General features: G+C 37.2%; 1 pseudogene across 2 annotated transcripts; it reads right to left on the reverse strand.

Moving 5' to 3' along the window:
* Positions 1 to 13,348: 13,348 nt before the first annotated feature.
* Positions 13,349 to 19,033, reverse strand: LOC149215033 (pentatricopeptide repeat-containing protein At2g22070 pseudogene; annotated as a pseudogene). 2 transcript variants are annotated; one of them, XR_016250980.1, is made up of 2 exons: positions 18,717 to 19,032; positions 13,349 to 18,571 (listed from the first exon to the last, which is right to left on the reverse strand). The product of XR_016250980.1 is annotated as a pentatricopeptide repeat-containing protein At2g22070 pseudogene, transcript variant X2 (transcript). The 2 variants fall into 2 exon arrangements; XR_016250979.1 differs by having other exon boundaries at positions 13,349 to 19,033.
* Between the last annotated feature and the right edge of the window lie 2,414 nt (positions 19,034 to 21,447).

Genomic DNA, 21,447 nt, shown 5'->3' on the forward strand with positions numbered 1-21,447 from the left:
GAAAGATCAAGACTTCGAGGTTAGACAATGGTGTAGAATACACCTCCAAAGAACTAATAGCTTTCTACAAGGAAGTAGGGATCAAGAGGGAGCTTATTTTTCTTATAATCCTAAACATAATGGCATGACTAAAAGGCAGAATAGAAATATTGAAGAATGTGTCAGGCCCCATGCTAAATGATCAAGATCTCTCTTAATTCCTAAGGGGAGAGGCATGTATGACAATTGTTTACTTGCACAACCAAAGTCCTCACAGGATTATCAACAACATGACCCTAGAAGAAGAATTTACAAGAAATAATCCAAGTGTGGATCACCTTCGAACATTTAGGTGTCCTATGTATATTCATATACCGAAGGACAAGAGAAAGAAGTTGGATCCTACCTGTCTAAAGGGCATCTTTGTTGTGTATAGTGCTTCATCAAAGGCATATAGAATCTGTATTATGGAGGTTCGTCAAATTGAAGTAAGAAGGGACATCATCTTTGATGAAAGTATAACTTACAAGAAATCAAAGGATGTTCCAGTTGAATCCAAAGAAGAAGAGATACCTATCTTTGAGGATTTCTCAAGGGACAATGATGGTCAAGATCAAACATCTACTCAAGAAGATGTTGAAGGTCATAGTGAGCCTACAGATCAAGTGATTTTTTTCAGAAAATCGAAAGAGGCATGCTTGGTTGAGAACTACTCTATAAGAAGTAGAAGGACATCAACATCAGGGACCTTCAAAGAAAGTAAAAGACCAAAAAAGTATTCTGGGTATGCTACATATATGACAAAGCTTATTGAAGCAGAACCTTCCTCTAAAGATGCAACTAAATATCAAGAGTGGAGGAATGTCATGCATGAAGAATATCGACCCATAATGGAGAATGATGTTTGGGATATTTTCCCTAGGCCAAGTGAAAAATCTATAGTCACTTCAAAATGGATTTACAAGATGAAACACATTGTAAATGGGAGTATTGATAAATATAAAGCAAGGTTTGTAGCAAGAGGCTTCTCATAGAAAGAAGGGATTGATTATGAGGAAACCTTTTCTCCCACAACTAGATATACAATGATAAGGTCGCTTGTTTTGTTGGATGCTACTATGGGATGAAACATCCATCAAATGGGTGTCAAGGCAATTTTCCGGAATGGGACCATTGATGAGGAGGTTTATATTGTGTAACCTCAAGGATTTGAAATAAATCAGAGGGAAACTTATGTCTGCATGTTGAAGAAATATCTATATGGCTTAAATCAAGCACCTAGAGCCTGGTATGGAAGAATGAATGCATACTTACTGAGACTTGGTTTTACCAATAGTTTTGCAGACCCTAACCTATACATCAAGGTGGTACAAGGTGAACCAATCATCATACTCTTGTATGTGGTTGATTTGCTAGTCACATGTGTAGAGAATCAAATTCAGGAATGCAAGATGGAGTTAACAACCAAGTTCGATATCAAGGATCCTCAGATTATGCATTATTACTTGGGACTAGAAGTTTGGCAGAAGCCAGGTGAGAAATATCTTGGTTAAGGTAAATATGTGATCAAGATATTTCAAAAGTTTGGCATGATGGATAGAAAGCCTATGATGACTCCTATGATTACTAATCTAAATAAGTTGAGGAGTTTAGAATCTAATCCGATGGATACTACTTGCTACAAACAATTAATTGGGTCCTTGATGTATGTGATAAATACGAGACCAAGCATTTGTTTTGCAGTAAATATCCTCAGTCAATTTCAGATGGAGCCAAAACATGATCATTGGATTGCAACCAAGCATATCCTACGATATTTGCGTGGGACCATACATCATTGCCTTCGGTATACTATTACTGCAATCCTGTTGAAAATGTAACTAGTTTCAGCCTTCATAATTGTTGTACTCATTTCAATATGTTTCTTATGTAACAAAAAAGAGAAGAAAAGAAAAAGTTATTATTATTAAAGCATGAGTTTCAGGCTCTTTATTGATGGTATTCTAGGTAAAATCATGTTCTTCATGCTTCTAGGGTTTGTTAGCTATTAGGATTTATTGTCATGAGTCAACATCATGTTTAGAAGACCATACCAAGAAAAGTGTAATTATAAAAATAATTATTTTTGAGTCTATAAAGTCTTGGAAACTCCAAAAGTAAAAGTCATCGTAAAGGAGGGAATTCAACCCCTTGAGAAGGCTAGATAAGGGAGCAATTCAACCTCATTTAGCACTCACTCACTCATAAGTTCGATCTACAAGAAAGAGTTCGATATGTAGATGGGAAGGGCATAAAAAGGAGAGCAAAGATCTAGAAGAAGCTAAGAGTACAAAATTTCTTGTTTTTTGGCTCTATCTCTCTCACACGTGCAAAATTCTAGGATTTCTGAGTTGTAGAAACAAGCCAAAGTTGCAGGTTCGAGTTGTAGTAGGACGAAGTGTATAATATGGTAGTTGGAAGAGGGAAAAACCTTATCTTGACCTCGTTGATCTTGGGAGAGATGTCTTGCTCTTAGTAGGTCTTAGGAGGAGGTTGTATTAGGGTTTCCAAGAAGCTACAGGGGCGAAGTTGCAGATCAAGTAGCAGTGTTTTAGTTGACAGGTCGAAGTTACAAGGTGAAGCAATTTAGTGGAAAATCAAGGAACGAGTTAGGAAAGGGACGACTTGGTACTTGGGGAAGGAATTGGTCAAAGGATTGGGTCTTTGTATCTCATCTAAAGCAAATTCTAAGAAGATAAGAGTTTCCATTAGGGGAACTTTGAGGTCTAAAAAATGGACCTCCTAAGAAAATTATAAAATAATAGTGGAAATAATAAAATAAGATTAGATTACATCATCAAACTTTAGAGGGAGAAAAAGAAAAACTACTTTTTCAACTCGTATTTTCAACTTAACTCCCTATGGGTTTACTCAAATTTCGAGCGGGAACACTCGTTGGATGCAAAATTTGATTCCTCATCCAATGAGTACCCATGATGCATACTTTCGATAGACCATGCTACACGAAAAATGAGAAATACATGAAAAACATGATTACAATAATGTTTTTCATGTATAACTCATTTTTTGTGTCGCGGGGACCATCAAAAGTATGCAACATGGGTATGCCTTGGATGAGGAAATAAATTTTGCATCCAATGAGCACTCCCGCTATAAATTTGAGTAAAACCTTAGGGATATAAGTTGAAAAAATTATTTTATTATTTGTTAATCTTTTTACTATTTTACACAAAAAATGGTGAATCATCCCTCATGGTTGACATAATCATATTGAATCCTATTGGTTCTTATAAATTTTATTTGGTTGTACATTTTTCTTAGGAGGCCCATTTTAGACCTCAAAAGTTCTCTAATGTGGGTTTTCCCCTTGGGGGGATTTTTCCCTGACTAAGAGCCTATATCTGTGTCCTCTTTTTTGTTACTATTATTGTTCTTGATATTGTTTGATGAAAGATATAAATGAAGAAGTTAAAGAAGATAACTAAAGATTCACATGCACTATCAAGGTTAAATAAAATACGATATAATAAGCTGTCACTTTACATTTTCTAACATGGTATCAGAGGAAAGGTAAACAAGGAAGACAACTAGAAGGACACTAGAAAGAATTGATGATCAAAATATAGGAAGCTCTCAAAGCCTAAAAGAAGAATATTACAAGGAAAATTATCTCTTGAAGGGATCTGGTTAAAGACTCATTGGCAGAAGACCCTTCTAATATAGGGTTTCTACATTGAAGAAGATCAAGACTACATCAATATCGAAAGGAGGGTGTTGATCTTGCAAAAAAGAAGTCTATTTGCATGGCATCAATCTTGGAAGTTGGTGGTGAAGGCATCCTAGGGAGAACTTTTAAAGGCATCATCAAGAACTATCCAAAGGTCTTGAGAGAATCAAGAAGGTTGGAGACATCATCAATAATCTTGGTTATCAAGTAAGTATTATATCACACTATGTCTGAATCTTCAAATCATGTGGGTTCTTTATGCAAGGAGAGCAATAAGCTTGTTCGGGCTTCAAACTATCTAGCATGGAAGAAAATGACTAACTTGATACTCACCAAACAAGAAGTAATGGGATATGTTACTGGAGAAATTACTGAACCAGAGAAAGATAAGAGACAATAACTAGAAAAATACAAGAAAGGGGAAGTAAGGGCACAAATGATCATAGTGGAATCCATTAAAGATTCTCTTGTTCCATTCATTGCAAATTTAAAGACTTCGAAGGCTATGTATGACAAACTGTGAATTTGTACTAAGTACAACAAGACAAAATATGTCACTAAGGAACATGTATAGAATGAAGTCAAAGGATGAGGATGTGTCATCCTTCATCACGATAATCTCTCAACTAAAAGACCACCTACAAGGACTTGGGTAACCTATTATTGATTTGGAAGTAACCATTTGTATACTGAATGCATTACCACCAGAATGGAGCAACTTTACAACAAACATTTACAACAAGAAGGATTCAACTCCCTTTGAAGAGTTGTGGGCACAATGCATATTGGAATAATCAAGGATGTTATTGGATCATATGAGAAATCTGAAGCCTTTCTAGCCCAATTCAAGAAGCGGAAGAAGGGAAATTTTGGTAAGTCCAAGAAGAAGATATGTCCAAAGTGCAATGTTTTGGATGCAATGAATTTGGACACTTTAAGAGGGATGTCCAAACAAGTAGAACAACAAGAGAAATGAAAGGAATGAAGCTCATGTAACCGAGGCAGTGGGAGAATCTGAGAAGAAGGAAAAGGAGGAAGAAATGAAGGATTTTTACTACTAAAGAAGGTTCATTGATTGCCAGGTTCTTTGTGAATTTTAGTCTTTCTTTAGGAAAGTATGTTTTTTGCATAGCATCATAGAAAGAACCATATGTTAGTAGCATTTCTAGAATTTATATGATTAAGTTTCTTTGTAGAGATCATCTAGATAGATGAATAGATAGACCATTTTGCATATTAATCATCGAGATGTTGTCTACCATTATGTTAGAGGTTGTTATCCTACTTAGTTGAATCATCATGATTCAAGAAAGACCATCATTTTGAAAGGTCTTTGGGAAAAGCATCATGCGAGGGTTAGTAGACATTCCATGTAATGTGGAATCAATACTAGTAAAGGGATGAAAGAATGCAATGGGTCAAGATGCAAGCTCTTTTTGAGATATATGAATAGCTAGATGGTCATATGAAAGCATAGGAATGCATGCTATAATACTTTGGATAAGATTCTTATGTGTAGAATCTTTTGGAAATAAATTTGGTCATAAAATATGCTTAGGTATATGGACATATGATGTTTGAAAATAAGATTCGACTTACTTAAGGATATATAAATAATTTAAGACTTTCTCTAGGATATATATACAATAATGATTAACATCCAGTATAGTCTCCGAAAGCAAATTGGTAACTTGGTAATCAAGTTCAATCCTTGGGCACTTTGATGCATTAAGGAAGATTCATATGGAGAAGGACCATGAAGATGTTGATGAAACGAGAAGGTCATGATGATGAAGTAAGTCTAGTTTTCATTATTGTTGGTTATCTGGTTAACATATCATTTTGTTTCTCGGAATATGTTGTAGGAATATATGATGGTGTTTGAGGCAAGTTTAACTGTATATATGAAGGATATTGAGGGAAGCTCGATATTTGGTACCTAGCAACTATGAAGTCAAGATATGGAAATCTTGGGATTAAAAGGTAGTAGTGCAAGAAGTTAACTTGGAGGTCAAAGGAAGTTCACTTTCAAGAAAAGGCTATGATAAACTCGAAGTTTGTGAAGGCTCAATATAATTATTTCATATCAAGGAAGAAAGTGATGAGCAGGAAGATTGGCCTAGAACCTATCACAAGATTGAAAAGATAAGATGGCTCCATGATACCTTGAAAAATCTCGATGATTTAAAGGAAAGAGGGAGTCGAGGCAGCTATGAAGAACTAGTAGATGATACTCTTATGAAGACAAACTATAAGGCTTGTGATGGTGACTTCCCAAATAGAAAGGAAGTCTAGATCTCCTTCGACTTTGAGAGGGAGTAAAGGAGTCTCCCTATATAGGAGCTAAGTTCTATTCTCAATATTAAAGGAGAATAGGGATGACCTCGCGAATTGAGAGGGAGTTATGAACATCACATGTACATTCTCTTCTCTAAGTGGTGAAGAAAAAAATGTGAAGGATTGGATAAACATAAAATCCAAGAAAGGAAAGGCACTGACACTCTTTGAGGATGGGGTAGGTATCCAAGATAAGATTAGTCGAAGAGGATCGATATTCTTTGAGGACTCAGGATTGGAGATCCAAGATAAGAATAGTTCTGAAAGGGCATACCTTATAGACATCCTGATTGGGTATGTGGCTTGGAAAGGTAGTGCGGTATCACGCATAAAGCCTCCCAACATAATGCCCTTGATTAAAGAAGAGCTTGTCCAATAAAGTCTTAGGGACAATGTTGGTCATAATGTTGATTCTCACAGTGTGCCTTATTAATTTGACCCTTCTTATGATAACTCTTCAATTTGAGAATGATGTTGCACTGGTTGTACAATTATGAATACCTCCCTAGTTAAGAGGGAGTGTTGAAAACGTAACTAGTTTCGGTCTTCATAATTGTTGTACTCATTTCAATATGTATCTTATGTAACAAACAAGAGAAGAAAAGAAAAAGTTATTATTATTAAGGCATGGATTTCATGCTCTTTGTTGATGGTCTTCTAGGTAAAAGCATGTTTTTTGTGCTTCTAGGGTTTGTTAGGTCTTAGGATTTATTGTCATGAGTCAAAGGAGTCAACATCATGTTTATAAGACCCTTCCAGGAAAAATGTAATTGTAAAAATAATTATTTTTGAGTCTAGAAAGTCTTGGAAACTCCAAAAATGCAAGTCGGCCGTAATAGTTACAAGTCAGCCTAACAGAGGGAATTCAACTCCTTGAGAAGGCTATATAAAGGAGCAATTCGACCTCATTTAGCACTCACTCACTCATAAGTTCGATCCACAAGAAAGAGTTCGATATGTAGTTGGGAAGTGCAAGAAAAGGAGAGCGAAGATCTAGAATAAGCTAGGAGGACGAAATCTCTTGTTTTTGGGCTCAAACTCTCTCACACGTGCAAAATTATAGGGTTTCTAGGTTGCATAAATAGGCCAAAGTTGCAGGTCCGAGTTGGAGGAGGGAAAAGTGAAGAATATGGTAGTTGGAAGAGGCAAAACCCTTATCTTAACCTCATTGTCCTTAGGAGAGTTGTCTTTCTCTAAGTAGCTATCAAGAGGACATTGTATTAGGGTTTCCAAGAAGCTGCAAGGATGAAGTTGTTGGGTTGAAGTTGCATATCAAGTAGCAGTGTTGTAGCTGGTAGGTCGAAGTTGCAGGGTTAAGTAATTTAAAGCAGAATTAGGGAAGGACTTGAGAAAGGGCTAACTTGGTACTGGGAGAAGGATTTTGTCTAGGGACTGTGTCTCTATATTTCATTTAAAGCAGATCCTAAGAAGGAATGAGTTTATGGGTTTTCCCCTTGGAGGGGTTTTACCCTGGTTGAGAACCTATATTTGTGTCCTCTTTTTTGTTATTGTTATTGTTCTTGATATTGTTTGATGAAAGATCTAACTAAAGAAGTTAAATAAGATAACTAAATATTCACAAGCATTATCAAGGTTAAAGAAAATAAGATAATAAGTTGTTGCTTTCCATTTTCTAACAAATCCAACTCATGGGATATATAGATTCAGATTGGGGTGGCAGTGAGATAGACGGAAGAAGCACAACCAGTGGACGCTTCAGCCTAGGGTCTTCCATGGTCTCATGGATGAGAAAAAAACATGATACAATTGCTTTGAGTAATGCTGAAGCTGAATATGTTGTTGTAAGAAAAGTTGTCGAGAAGCAGTTTGGCTTAGGAAGTTATTATCAAACTTGTTTGAAGGACCACTTAGCCTTACAAAAATACATTGTGATAATGAAAATTGTGTAAGATTGACAAAAGACTCGGTGTTTCATTCTAGGACGAAGCATATAAACAACAAGTACCACTACATTAGAAGCTTGGTACAAGATAGGGTTGTGGAGCTGTACTCTCTACCTATAGATAAATATGTAGTAGATATTTTGACTAAAGAGTTACTAAACTAAAAGCTCAAGTCCCTGAGAGGTAAGCTTGGTTTGGTGGATATCTCTTCCCTAATTGAGAGGGAGTGATATTGGATAGTTCTTGTCTTTATAGGTCAGGCACTAGACTAAGGCTAACAACCGTAAGTCTTAGTGAAGGCCATAAGGAAAGAATGGAGTCAAGAGGATTGGATACACATATAAAGATTGGAACTCCTTATGGATTAGAGAATATAGGAAAAAGAAGTTGTTGATCGATACTCTTGAGGATGAGCCAGGGCATCCAAGATAAGAGTAGTCAAAGAGGACCGATATTCTTTGAGGATTCAAAAACGGAAATCCAAGATAAGAATAGTCTTAAAAAGACATATCTGATGAAGATCCAGATAAGGTATGTAACTTAGAGGTAGTGTGGCAACTCATGTAAATCTGCCCAGCATAATTCTCTCGAATAAGGATGAGCTTGTCTAGTTAAGGCCTTCAAGGATAGTGCTAGTTATGATAAAAATTCTTCACAAAGATGGCTTATCAATCTAACTCTTCTTATGAGAATTCTTCAAGATTGAGATTCCTTGTACCATGTAATGGGATTATGAATACCTCCCTAGTTAAGAGGGAGTGTTGAAAATTGTAACTAGGTTCAGTCTTCATAATGACCTAATTGTAATCATGACATTGTATATTATTTATAAAGAAAGAAAAATAAAGAAAGATAAATTATATTTTATTTTTTGAGTATGGGTTTCATACTCAAGTTTGAGTCAAAAGCACACTCTTCGTGCTTTTAGGTTTTCTAGGTCTTTCTAAGATAAAGAATAATATTGGTCATGTGTCATAGTCCCATTTGGACTCATTGTAATAAAGAAAGATATTTATTTTATCAAGAAAAATCCATTTTGTATCCCAAGACCAAGTCGGCCTAAGGGAGGGTTATTCGACCCCTCAAGAAGGTTATAAATACAAGGAGCTCGACCTCATTTGAGACACTCATCCAAGTCAAGTTCGATATGCAATAACGAAGGAAAATAAGAGCTAGAAGGATGTGGAAAGAAGAAAGAATCAAAGTTTCTTGGGTTAAATCTCTCTCTCTCTCTTCATCCACATGTGCGAAGTTAGGGTTTCAGTGAAGTTGCAATTGCAGGGGGTCGAAATTCTAGGGCCGAAATTCGGGGACGAAGTTGTAGTAGGTCAAAGTTTGGAAGTTTCCTTGGAGAAGATCTTGTTAGGCGCTGACTTGGTGCTTGGTAGGGTTGTTGGCTTCGGTCTTTGGGTCTTTGAAGTCTCTTTGTAAGCAGATTCTATAGAAGAAGAGAAGCATTTTCTGGGTTTTCCCCTTGGAGGGGTTTTTCCCTGGCTTGGAGCCTATATCTTGTGTACTTTGTCGTGTTTTCATCTTCATTGTTTTCGTAATTGCTTGATGAACAAGATCTAATAAAGTAATAAAATGACAACACATATCACAAGTAATTATCAAATTAAGGAAAATCGTTTGTAATATGCGAGTCTCCTGATTTTCCAAGAATATTGACATGGTGTAGAATCATTTTTGAGTAAGTGGAAGATTTGGGTGGTCACACGTATTAATTTGCATCAATCATCCCCATTTAGGAAGTAATGTTTTTCATTACATCAAGCTCCTCCAATAAATGGGAAAAATTTACTAAATTTGACTCTTGATGATCCACTTGACCTAGTGAAGAGTTGCTTTGCACTGACAACTTGATAGAGTTGTATGCTCTATTGACGTGCCCATTATCTCGATGTCCATGATCTAATTGACTATAGCTTTCTTAATAAATTTAGGGTTGAGTTTTATAGGGACTAAGTTCTCTACCATCTCTAAGTTATCCAATAAAGGTGAAAAATATTGTCGCAGTTACCGCACTTTAATGGGGTAAACCAAGGAAAGGTGGAATACTCATCTTAAAATTGCTCTCACCCACAACCTTCTTTATCCTTACTTATGACATTTTCAATAGTCATACATAAATATGCCATTATTGGCATGCATAACCCATTTTCATGATCGTATAACCTCAAAATTGTCAAAATCAACCCAGTCAAATCCTAAAATCGATCGAACTTGGCCAATGCAAAAATACCCACCCAAAAGTTCATGTAAATAGTGCAGATATTACCCCCAATATACTCCCCCAAAAGTTCATGTAGAAAGTGCAAATATTACCCCCAAAAGCCACATACCCATTAAAATGATTAATTATGATTGTTTTTTGTCCCTTCAATGCATCCAAATTGGAATGATGGGAAGTTGGTCATATGTGGACCATCCTAAACCCTAACTACTATTTTTTTTATCTTGATTTAGTCATATTTAACCACTAAAACAAAAAGCATGTGAAGCGTTTTAACTATTACTATACTCTAAATAAAACACATGAGGTCACTCCATCCATCCATTATCACAAATAAGGTTATGCTGCCGAAATGTCACTAGAGCCTTGAGGACTTCTTATTCTTGATTGTAGTTTTCTAACCTATCTATATTGCTCACAAACCAAGGAAGGAGACACAAGCACATCAAGGAAGTCAATAATTCATCCCACGAAGGGGCTTTGGACCCATTTAACTTCAACAAACTTGTCCTCCAAGACTTATCTTTTGGCATGCTCATTGTGGTAATGGAATTCTTTGTTTTCTTTTATCTCTTTTGTTCATGTCGATTAAATGGTTTCTTGCTTTAGTTCTTTATCTCATATATAAATTAACGTTTGAAGCACGAAAAGTCATCACTTAAATCTGACCATTTGTTTAGGGCCTAATAGACAACCATTACGCCGATGTGGGTGTGCTTGTTACACCTTCACTCTTTTCACTCTCAATTTTAGATCTTGAAATTTCTTTATCTCTATGTACTTTTATGTTTTTACAAAGAACACCAAGTAAAAAGGCTCTATTTCTTCCTTGGTTATAAATTGGTATTTTCACCTTTATGTGTAAGAGCTAGCACACTTTTCTACCCTTGATAATACATAGTTAACACAATTTGTGGTACCAATTTTTATAGTGGTTCAATGCATCTTTTGGTACCAATTTTTACATTGGTTCAATGCATCCTTTGGTACAGGGTTTTGCACTTGTTCAATGCAGCGTTTGATACATTGTCTACACTAAAAACACACTTTTTGGGGTAGATTTATACATTGTGATGCATTTATTTTTTTTAGCTTTTCGGCTTTGTCTTGTTTCAAGCAATCCTCTTTTAAAGTTCTCTTGGGTTTATAGGTCATTGGTCCAACACTATAATGCATTTTATAGAAACATTATAAGTACATAAAATACCCCTTATGGTCATTAGTACATTCCACTTTAGGGTTTCTCTTTGTTGCATTGCATATTTTGTTTATTTTCGACATACTAATTTAAAAACCTTTTCTCACGTGAATAACTCTTAAGACTTGCTTTAAATCATAAAAGCTTTAGATGAATTTTACATTAATACATGCCATTAGTCTTTGATTTATGTTTTAGGCATTTGCCTTTGCTTTTTCCAACTAACTCTTCAACTCTTTTTCAGCATTCAACTCTTGTTTGCATGATATTGTAAGAAGCATTTTCTTTTAGAGAGGAAAGTTAGTAAAGTTAAAGATATAAACCTCCTTTTTTTTAAGTATTTGACTTATTCAATCTCACTTTTCATTTTGAAATTGCAAAATCATTCAATCCTACTACATAACTAGGTTGGAATAGGAGTTTTGCTAGTCGACTTGGATTAGTTAATGCTCATTTCTCATAAGAAATTTCATTGAGATAAATAAATAAATTCTTTTTACTATAGTATTTGTTTTATTTTGAGCTAGTGTTTCAATTTTAAATGTTTTTAATTGCAAGTATTTATGTTTCAAGCATTTTTTTTTTTTGTTGAAATTGGCTATACCACAAGCTCACACACACTTCACTCTGCTTGATTCACGATCCTAAGCTCAACTTAAAAGCAACCACTTAATACATAATTCTCACTTGGAGCTAAAACAATTTTCTAGTTAGGTTAGGGTTGTGGGGAGAGAAATCCAATTAATTCACCATAACCATTCACATTTGAAACATAGTGGTTGTTTGATTCGGGAACTTAAATCAACCTAGATTCATTTTAAGTATGGATCTACCAAGTGGCCAGGGGGATCAAATCTCCTTTCACTCTAAAAGAGGTTTGCATCTCAAAAGATTTGATCCCTCTCGATGGTTGATCTAGAGTTAAGATGGATCTAGGTTTGCTTTATTTCTAATTATAATTATAATTATTAATTTTATGTATTTTATTTTATTTTATTCTTATTTTGATCAAGTCTCTTTACGGGACATCACAACATCTCCCTATACCTTTTTTTATTTTAGATTTAATTTTTAAAATGTGATAAAATAAAATTAAAATAATTACAAGTTAATAATATTCTTGGTAAAATACGGGTGAATATCCATAGCTAAGAATCTTGTTATAATAAGTTTATTGTAAGGATTAAGTTTTTATGTGCTTATAATTATAATTATTAATTTTATTTTATTTTATTTTTAGTTTTAAAATATTTCACTGATAATTATACTTTTTATTTTATTTTGATGAGTCAGTGTTGGACATCACAACATCTTTCCACACCTTTTTTTTCTTTTATATTTAATTAAGTTTATTGTAAGTATAAAGTCTTTATTTACTTATTAATTAAATTTAAATATGGTTATAGAATCAATATTCTACACCACTACATCTCCTCCACACCTTCTTGCTTTTAGATTTAATTTTAAAAAATGTTACAAAAATTAAATTAAAATAAAATATTTAAAAAATGTTGACACAATTTTTTTTACATTATGTCTAACACCTACACATCTCCCCCATACTGAGCTGTAGAGAGCCTCTCAACGCAATCATTTTTATTAGATATGATCAAATTTCTTTTAACATTAAGTGCACTCTTTGGGGTGGATAATCCCAAGGTTGGGACTAGGACTAGTGGTTATCTCGAGCATATGACCTTCATTTTTCTTTCCATAACATGTTGAGCATAGCTCACAGAGAGTTATCTAGTGAGAGGTTGCACACATCCATGTTTTGCTTCCTTGACATATCTTTTTATCCAAATGGAAACACAGTGACTTTGTGTGTGTTTGTGGTGGTGGGGGTGAGAAGGGGCGGGGCGCCCCAATGAATTGTAGCATTTGAAACTGACTCTAGATTTTGAGGGGAAAATCTTTTCAGATTTTTATGATCTTGTGAAGATTACACGACACCCTCCAGATTCTCAAAATGAATTTACAAATGGAAGAAATCCACGTTCAAGTAAACACCAAAATCACCCCATTGATGGGTGACAAAGAAAACACATCGACATTCAACTCCAAATGTGGGATAGTGACCCCCCATGGGTTGCTAAAAACACCAGAATCAGACTAGGGGCCTTGGAGTCACTTCCAAACACTATTAAATTAGCCCCGAGACCCACACGTATTTAATTCAAAAGTTGAAGCCCAACTGTACAAACTAAAATGGAAAATTCCTACCTACCCTACACTAATTGTGTAGGTCTCAAGAATATTGCTGACTTCCAATGGAATCATTCATGCATCAGGCTCAATAAATGATTCTATGTTGGGCTGATCACAATTGATGAGAATGGTTACCAACCATGCGAGGTCACCTTGCGCAATGAACTCATTGCAGCAAAAGCTTTGAAGGATGAGAACACAAGATGACAACTATCGAGATAACCCACTAATGACATTGTGAAGCCATGGTTCAACGCAACCACCTTCATAATCATACTTAAAAATCAGGTTTACCTCACTGCCCACTGGACTGTACAAGGACTTTGGAACTAGTAAAGCCTTATGATAAACTGAGATCACAAATATGAAAGAGATTCCTCAACTTCAGGTTCCATTGTATGCTCTTCATCAAGTGTTGTCCCTATGTTTTCCATCTCATTATCAGATCCATCTCTTGGCATAGAAATATTGCCGAACTTAAAGTCTTGATTGTCTTATTTTTCCCTAGCTTCCAACTCATCCTCAACAAGGTAATGTGACAAAGCAAACAATCCTTCCTCTGAACCAAGAATATATTCTTATGAGATCTGTACATTTATTATTTCTGCCCTCTTCACATTTTTAAAGAACACATGTTTGCCTTCAACAGTTTTGACATTGAGGAATGTTGCCATCTCATCATTCAACCTGTCACCGCTATCACTATCTTCCCACAAAGCATGTGAAAGAGTGCATATCCCTTCCATTGGGATCTTAGAATTCTCACTCTTAGGTTCAGAAATATAATCTGATATACGAAATATTTCCTACCCTTCATGAGATTCCTTTTCTAAATCCTCTTCCTCACTGTCTTGGACCCAGTTAAGAGATGGTGGGAGGGCAGCATTATCAAAAGTATAAGGGTTGGCTTTCTTCTTACTTCCCTGTTGTTGTTTTAGATTGATGCCCTTTGAATCACATATAAGTCAGTGCCAAATACAGTCACATCCATGATCTTTGCGAGAACTATAGGATTCATGCACAGATTCTTAAATTTTTTTACATCACCCTCCTGAGAACAAGACATATCAATTCTTTGAGCATTGACATTTGCATTTCTTCTCATCTTAAGTAATTGGTTTTGCTATCAATCGACAACATGAGAAAGGGCACAAAGTGTCAAGTTTTGGAATGAGAGTTGGATAAGTTTTTTGAGCCAAGGCTAATGCCTCTACAATTTCAAACGTGTGCCTTTGGAACCTTCCAAAAATAATTTCTAGATCAGCACCACTTGCAAGAACATCTTCCTCAATGGATTGAGCTCATTGCATTAACTCCTTCCAGCTATACTTTCCCTCTTATCTCAGCAGATACCTCAAGTTTGTGGGCAAAGCATTTTCATAGTAGCTGAAAATGATGGGATGCCAAATGCAGTCACATCCATGATGTTTGAGACAACTATAGGATTCATGCTCAGATTCTTAAATTTTTTTACATCACCCTCCCGAGTACAAGACATCCCAATTCTTTGAGCATTGACATTTGCATTTCTTCTCATCTGAAGTAATTGGTTTGGATATAAATAGACAACATGAGAAAGGGCACAAAGTGTCAAGTTTTGGAATGAGAGTCGGATAAGTTTTTTGAGCCAAGGCTAATGCCTCTACAATTTCAAACGTGTGCCTTTGGAACCTTCCAAAAATAGTTTCTAGATCAGCACCACTTGCAAGAACATCTTCCTCTCATTGCATTAACTCCGTCCATCTATACTTTCCTTCTTATCTTAGCAAATACCTCAAGTTTGTGGGCAAATCATTTTCATAGTAGCTGAAAATGATGGGATCATTAGGAAATATTTGCTGCATCATTCGATGAAGGATTCTCATAAATCTGAAAGTCAATCTTAACCATCCTTTTTTCCTTCATGTAAATGCAAATGAGTTTCATAAAAAGAATATGTGGGCTCAACCTTTGGGCAATATTTCTCAGCAAACAAAATCTCCAATACTCCCATTCATTGATGGTTCCAAGCAGTAGAGAATAAACCATTCTCACACTTCCCCTTTCCAGATTCGGATGAATAATGAACAAGCTACATCATCATCTCCAACATTATAGATGTCACAGGCACAATAGATTCAATCAAATGCTGCTCCGCATCTTTGGAATTGTTTCCCCAGAAAATGGGAAATTTCTCCATAGGAATACTTGGCAAAGAGTATACCTCTCCTTGCAAGTTGAGGGGACTTCTCCATAGCCGTCTTTTCCTTTGGGGATATGTACTTTCCGCTGTAATGTTAGCAGTGTTTGGTGGGCTTGGTGGAGAACACAAGGAAGCATTCCATCGAATCACCATGAAATCTCTCTCAACTCTGGAACTCTTTCAGCAGAATCACCATGGCATTCTTTTGCAATATTAGAAGCTTTAAAATTGGAACCACCAAGGAATTTGCGCTCTCAAATCTTGGATCAAATGGTCACTAGGGAGCTCGTCCTCCCGAATCTTGGATGGTTCTTGGCTCTTTGGAACTTGCCACAACCAATCAGTGCCCAAATTACCATGAAAAAATCTTTAATGTCCCCAATGGTCCCTTGAACCAGGCTTTCAAGAACCCAATTCATTCGAGATCATTCTAAAATTCTCTATAAAAATTTCCAAGATCTTGGAAGAAAAATTTGTTCTTTCTAGCACAATTTGATCTTCCTTGAAACTTATCTAGATGTCTTTGTTTTCATTGGGCAGAATTCTAGCTTCAAGAACTACCTCTCAAATGTCCAATGTTCTGATTATTGCTTGTTTCACTTATGAATGATATGGTCACCAATAATTGCCACAGGAACATTGTCCATCTTTGAAATGATGGAAACGGTTTGCATCTCTCACAACAATTTCTCGTGCAACAAGCTTTGAGATAAACTTAATGCTAGTGTGGCAGTCTCCACACACTCTAAAGTTTTTGATGATATGGATACGTGTCCCAGGGGATGTGTTGAGAAGTCCAAATGCAATCGCTAGCTTCTCACTGTGATGGTAGAGAGTATGTTCTTTCTGCTCCTCTTCCACATCATGCAGCACAAAATTCATGTCAGGCATATAGCCTGCCTCCTTCATCTGCCCTGACAATTTCTCCAACTTCGCATAAATCAACTCTGTTTGGGGGTGTCTTCTATCTCCTACGAAGAAAGCATGTACATGGTTATCTACTTCAATCCAGCTACGTCCTGGTTCTTTTCTGATTCCCATGTCCTTCATCATTTTTCGCACTTTTTGAATGCCATCCCACCTGCCAGCTGCCGCGTAGATGTTCGACATCAGCACATAAGGTACAGCATTTTTAGGGTCAGATTCAAAAAGTCGTTCAGCCACCATTTCTCCTAGCTCTACATTAGCATAGATTCTACAAGCACCAAGCATTGATCCCCACACGGCCGCATCAGGTTTAATTGGCATTTTATTGATAAAGTCATGTGCTTCAACCAGCATCCCAGCACGGCCCAGAAGGTCAACCATGCAGCAGTAGTGCTCCATTCTGGGTGTGATGTGATAACACTGAGTCATGAGATTGAAGTATCTCCAACCATCATCCACTAGGCCAGAATGGCAACATGCAGACAGAACACCGATGAAGGTGACATGGTCTGGGTTCATGCCAGAGCATTGCATTTGTTCAAAGAATTGGAGGGCCTCCCTAGCACACCCATGCATGGCATATCCAGCGATCATTACACTCCATGAGACCACATTTCTACTAGGCATTATCTTAAAGTGTTTTTCTGCGTCTTGTATGCTTCCACATTTGGCATACATGTCTAGAAGGGCACTCCCAGTAAAGACATCAAATAAAAATCCCCTTTGAATTACTTCTCCATGAATCTTTTTGCCATGTTCCAGAGCTGACAAGTTGGAACATGCTGTGAAAACACTGGCAAATGTGTCCGAGTCTGGATCCACCACACTCATGCGCATTTGCTGAAAGAGCTTCAACGACTCATCAGAATGCCCACTCTGGGCACATCCTGCAATTATCTGAGTCCACGACACTACATTTCGTTCAGGCATTAATCGAAAGAACTTTAAGGCTTCATCAACCAGCCCATTCTGTGCACATCCTGCAACGATTGCATTCCATGAAACCACATCTCGTTCTGGCATTTCCTGAAAAAGCTTCATGGCCTTGTCAATATCCCCACTCTGGGCATATCCGGCAATCATTGCATTCCACAGCATCACACTTCGTTCAGTAGTTTCATCTAACACCATCTGTGCACTGCCCATCCTCCCACATTTGACATACATATCTACCATGGCGCACTGCAAAAAAGGATCAGATTGAAGTCTCCTCTTAACTATGCCTCCGTGAATCACTTTCCCATGCTCCACAGCCCCCAAGTTGGCGCATGCTGGCAGAACACTAGCAAATGTGAACTGATTCGGCAAAACACCGGTCGTCTGCATCTCACAAAACAATCTCAAGGCCTCCTCATCAAGACCATGCTGAGAAAAAACCGCAATCATTGCACTCCACGAGACAACATCCTGATTGGGCATCTGCCGAAACAACCTCAGGGCCTCGTCAACAAATCCATTCTGTGCGTATCCTACAGTAATTGCAGTCCACGAGACCACGTTTTGATCGGGCATTTTGTCAAACACTTTGCGTGCAAGCTCCATATACCCACATTTCACATACATATCTAAAAGAGCGCACCCCACAAAGACATTAGCCTGAAACCCACTTCTAATTATCTCCTTATGGATCTCCTTGCCATGTTCCAGGGCTACCATGCTTGCACACGCCGGAAGAACAGACGAGAAGGTGAACTCATTCGGCTGGGCACCAGAAAGCCTCATCCGATAAAACAGCCTCAGAGCCTCATCTGCGCGGCCTTGTTTTGAGTAAGCTGCAATCATGGCAGTCCACGAGACTACATCTCGTTCGGACATTTTGTCAAACACTTTCCGAGCATCATCCAGATGGCCGCACTTGGAATAGAGGGTTACGAGCCTGTTAGCCAAAAGGATGTTGTCATGGAATTGAAATTGACTGTGAATGATGTGGGCATGGATTATTTTGCCTTGGGAAATTCGTTTGTTGTCAATGCAGGTTTGCAAGAGAGAAATATAAGCAGATGAATCTGGACTGTACATACCTTGTAAGATGTGCAGTGCCTCTTTCAGTCGGTTCTGCTTGCACAGAGATATAAGAGTAGAATTATTGTTGGCATTGGCGTGCTCTACTTCTTCTTCTCCCTGGAAATCAATGGGTATAGTGTTGGTCGAGAGATTGGGTTTGGAGGTGTAAATGGGCGTGAACATTTTTGTCCTCCGCGATGGTATTACAGCTGCCATTGTTGTGCTCTGCAACTCTCGCATTTGGAGTGGCCATCAAAACTTCAATGGCCTTTCCATGTTAGAATATTCCGATACAGTGGCCATCAAAACTTCAATGGCCTTTCCATGTTAGAATATTTCGATACATAAGAAACAGTGAAGTACAACTTGGTGTACTATAGAGTTAGATAAAATGTGTTTCTTTATTATGTACATTTTGTAACTTACAATCCGATGGTCACGATATGTAGTGATCCGACGGTTCAGTCTCTCCTCGGTATTACCGACACTTGATCCGTGGCTTAACACCCAATTGGTCCATGATCTCTATTTAAAGAGCATGGTGGGTCATTTGTAGGGTAATCCGTCTATGAAAAAAGCATATATAAATTTTCATTCTTTTATTAATAAATTGTCTGAAGTGGCCGCGTTGGCTCAGGCCGTGGATTGTTTCCCTCTTTGAGGGTTTTAACGACGTCAAAATACTGGTGTATTGATCTGTGATCTGTTTGTGAGCGGTGTCCTTTGGTATTCTGTCTGAGGAACTTAACCTGTAAATTCCTACATGGTATCAGAGCTATTTGAAGACCGCGTCCGTTGGTGATCCAAATCTGAAGCCGGTAGCACTGCGTCCGACTATAGTTTCTTAGATCTACTGTTTCTGACTGCTTTCGGGCCGAGATGAATGCTCTGTTGTGTTGGGAGCATCTGTTCCAGAGAGGAACCCCTTTCGTTTCACGCGAAAAGGTTTCCGGTAGCCCTAGCTGCGTCATTTTTAAGATCTGGAGGTATACAATGTTTATTTGCAGTTTACAGTTATTTTCTCTCTGTTTATTTCGGTTTTCGGTTTTCGGTTTATTTAGCTTTTTTTATTACTGGATCTATACCTTTCATTTCTGCGTATGCTCTTTGCTCTGCGACTCTGTGCGATCTGGGCAAATCAGAAACATAAAAGAAGGATTTTTCTCATGCGTATGCTCTTTTCCGCTGCGCCTTAGTGTGATATCGGAAAATCAGAAACATTGAGGAAAATATTTAGTTTCCAGCTAAAGCTAACTTCGAGCCGCAAGATTCGTTTTTGAAAATATTTAGTTTCCGGCTAAAGCTAACTTCGAGCCGCAAGGTTCGTTTTTTTTTTGTATGTTCGTGTTGGGTTTTGTGTTTTTTGTTTTGTAGGGAAAAAGAGCTTTCTCAAAGCAAGCACGCAACCCAAAGCATCAACCACCCCTCCCTCCCCCCCCCCTCTCTCTCTCAAACTTTTTGTATAGCTCACTTGGTGCAAAGCTAATTTATGAGAGTAGAGGTCTTGGGTTCAAGTCTCCATTTTGTGGGGGCGGATTTTTCATTTCCGCACATTCCCGCATTTTGTTGGCGACTTCATCAAATTTTCTTCAAAAAGCCATAACTTCTTCATCCGAAAGCCGTTTTCAGAACCGTTTTTTTTGAAACAGCCTAATTTTTCGAGATCTTTCCATTGCAACACTTAGTTTCAACATCTATAGCTTCAGTTTTTTTTTTTTAAATGGAAAGTCCATGCCAAGTTATTCTTGACAGCACCAACTACTTCCAATGGTGGTCCTACATTGTGGATTTACTTAGAATTAAAGGTATTTACAGAATAGCCACAGGCCAAGATACCAAACCGAAAGATGAAGACAATGCAACTAAATGGGAAAATAGACAAGACCAAGCACGTGGGTTGATAGGAATGTCTATTTCTTCAAATCTTAAATTCCATATTGCAGAACTTGATACTCCTGATGAAGCAATGAAACACATTACTAAAGTCTTTGGAATAAAAAATGAACTTAAAGCCCATCAACTTGAAAATGAATTGCTTACATTAGACCCCAATAATTTTTCTTCCATTGAAGATTTTTTGTCCAAGTTCAAGACCCTTAGGCTTCTCTTGGAAGGTGTTAAGGTTAAGAAAGAAGATAGTAGCCTTATCTACTCCATTCTTACTAAGTTGGGACCAACCTATTCTGTGTTTGCTTCCACCTTCCATTCTACAAGAGAAGTCTTCATTTCTCAAGGACAAACCTACAAGTCCCCTTCCTTTGATTCCTTTTGTGATTCTTTAATAAGAGAACAAGAAAAACTCTTACACCTTGGTTTTCTTCATCTTGGAAACTCTTCTAAGAAAGCGTTAGCCGCCCAGCAACAACCAAATCCAAAGAATCCTAAGAAATTGTATCCTAAAAAGAATGGTCCTAAACAAAACAAGGGTCCTAAGCAATTTCAGCCTCAAAATGAAAAATCATTTCAACAAAATGATAAGACAAATAAAAACAAATGGAAGAAGACTGATAGACATTGCAACTTTTGTAATCAAGATGGCCACTTAGAATCAAATGCTTAAGAAGATGGAAGCCTTGGAAGCAGCAATGAAGAAGCATAACACCCATTTGGAGCACTCTTCAACTTCAACTTCATCTTCATGAATGGCACTTTCTGCATGTAGTTGTCAAGCATCTCGGTTTGGCTATGCACTAAATGTATCTTCTTCTTCTCATTCTCATGAGTGGCTCATTGATTCTGGATCTTCTT

Source organism: Pinus tabuliformis, chromosome 1_1 (genome assembly GCF_031772625.1).
Source record: "Pinus tabuliformis cultivar Carrire ecotype Pingquan chromosome 1_1, CPIR1, whole genome shotgun sequence".
Classification (NCBI taxonomy): Eukaryota; Viridiplantae; Streptophyta; class Pinopsida; order Pinales; family Pinaceae; genus Pinus; species Pinus tabuliformis.